General features: G+C 42.3%; 1 protein-coding gene across 1 annotated transcript in view; it reads right to left on the bottom strand.

Annotated features, from left to right (window-relative positions):
- Nucleotides 1–2,468, bottom strand: part of LOC101858558 — a gene marked incomplete in the record, with an annotated part of 83,123 nt that overhangs the window by 3,014 nt on the left and 77,641 nt on the right.

Here is a 2,468-nt window from a genome sequence, read left to right on the forward strand (position 1 = left end):
CCCCCCCCCCTCCATTATGATCGTCATAATCCGGTGCCTTGACGACTGGCGTGGGCGATCTCCACTTCACTCTGTCTTGCGTTGCAGCGATGGTGTCTGTCGTTCTTGCTATTCCCAGCCATGTTGTCAACTTGTCTAGTATATTTTCCCTCTGTCTGCATCTGCCTCTCTATCCATCAAACTTGCCGGTTGTTACAATATTCTCTAATGCTTCTTTCCGCTTTGTGTATCCAATGAACTTAGCCTGTCGCTTTCGAATATTCGTCATAACCCATTATGATAACACGTTTAACCCTATCCGTACGCCCTTGGCTCAGTTTGTACTCACGGGGTTGTATTCTTCACTTTGTAGAATACTTCTAGTACGAATATCTCTTCGAAACTCAGTTTTTCTCAAAAAACCATTTTGACAGACCGCAATGCAAAGCGTACGGATCGGATTAACGAGTAAATTTCCACTTTGGAAAGTGGTGGCAGAGAGTTCCCCACGTCGTATGGACACGATAGTAAAACACGACTTAGGGTTAAAAACCTCTTTCGTGAATGACTGATCCGAATAATAATATAGCCCCACTGAAACTGGAGACCCCGAATGTGCGTGTGTTAAGGGGATCTTGGTCGGGTACTGAGCAATCATTGTTCGTAGTTTTAGTAGAGGTTTTACGGCTCTCGCAACTTCCTACGGTCATATGAGCGCCAACATTCATTCTTTGTTCTGTTTGTGTTGTACACTGCAAACTTGGGAAGGGGGGTTGTTGCTTTTATTTATTTTCTTGTTTGTTTTGTTTTTTGTTTGCTGGTAAGTATTTTACGAAGCCACTTGATAAGGTCCTTTGAGCGCCCGGGACACATTAAACATTATTTCAATTTGGTAGATGTATTGAATTTTGCCCGGCTAGCGGCCAAAGCCTACTCTTGTCGATTTTATGACCACCAAGGGATCTTCAACGTGCACAACTTGCACACAGGAGCTCCGAGATTTTTTCGCCCTTACCCAAAAAGGATAGTGTAAGATGTCACCTACCCTTAGTTCAGGCGTGCGGCTGAAAGACGGCAGTAAGAAGGGGTCGCAGTAGAAAGGGTGCAGAAAGAGCATAGAGGAGGGGCAAAGGTGGGGGGGGGAGTCAGAAAGTGGAAAAGAAAGTAGAAGGCACAACATGGTAAGAGAACAAGACGATAAGTGAAAAGGGAAATATTTAGAGAAGAAAATGTTCCGTCGCTGTCAGGTTTCGAACCCGGATCCTATTGAATAAGAGGCGAACACCATACCTGCAGACCACGAGAGCCCCGTGCCCGATCTTGAAATTTGCCCCGTGAAACCATTGCTCGTTTCCTGTTTCTGAATAGTATGTGATGATGGTTCGGATAGAGCTTTTAGCTTTCTGATCGCACACACATGTCCGTCGTATTTTTTATTCATTTATTGGTATCAGCTAAAAGTTTGTCCAATTGTCTTGCTGTCTATGAAACGATTGCCCAACTATCTTCAAAAGAAGCCGAGATATTTCGGATTGAAGGAGGTGGGGGTCACCTGGTTTGAGAGATAAAGTTAGTAAGAAAATGGTCGCCAAAGTTTGGTGACTTCCAAAGCTTCAGAGTCCCTGGCTACTGTAAATTTACATTTTTTTTGCCTTTAATCAACGTTTTTCAGTAAAAGCTACATAGCAATGTGTTTTTAAATGGACATTTATTTAAAGGTGTTGGCCAAAAAAAAAAAGACAACATTGCCAGACGGAAAGAAAAAAGCCATTTTCTTCGATTTCATTATTATGACAATCGCCTGATTTCACCACGATGCAACATCATTTGTCTCTCACGTCTGTAAAGAGTTAAAAGCCCTAACCGACTCTTTGGATTCACAACTTGTTTTTGTGTATAGCTGGTGTGGACCTGTTGTTCCGCCAGGTTCCCCTTCCAGTACTCGATATTCGCTGCCCGGTGTTACATGTATTCATGTATAGACTTTGGTTCCTACGTTCTTAGAAAGGCGTTGCTACTTACAATGGTCGTTAGACTCTTCATTATCTGCTCAAGCGAGAAGTGGAAAAGCAAGGCACACAAGGAAGTCATTGTTGATGGTACATACTTGGCGAGTCAAGGGCCAGTGAATGAAGAGGATCGATATTCCCCAAGGAAGTAATAAAAATATTGAAGAATGGGTTCCTAACACCTTACTTAAGTGTTTTCTAAAAAATGCCTTCAACAGGAGAAAATGGCCATCAAAGGTTGATCACTTCCAAAGCTCGAGTGTCTTTGCAAACTGAAAATTTACATTTTGTACGCCTTTGATCAACATTTTTCAGAAAAATACGCACAAAAACCTCTTTTTAAATATAGACATAGAATGTGTTGAGCTTTATAAAATTCCCGGTAAAAATTGCCCTAGGAGCGGAAAAATGTCGGTTTCTTCTATTTCATTATTTTGACGAGAGCCTGATTTCACCACGATACCACCCATGTGTCCGGTC

Source organism: Aplysia californica, unplaced genomic scaffold (assembly GCF_000002075.1).
Source record: "Aplysia californica isolate F4 #8 unplaced genomic scaffold, AplCal3.0 scaffold00249, whole genome shotgun sequence".
Lineage (NCBI taxonomy): Eukaryota > Metazoa > Mollusca > Gastropoda > Aplysiida > Aplysiidae > Aplysia > Aplysia californica.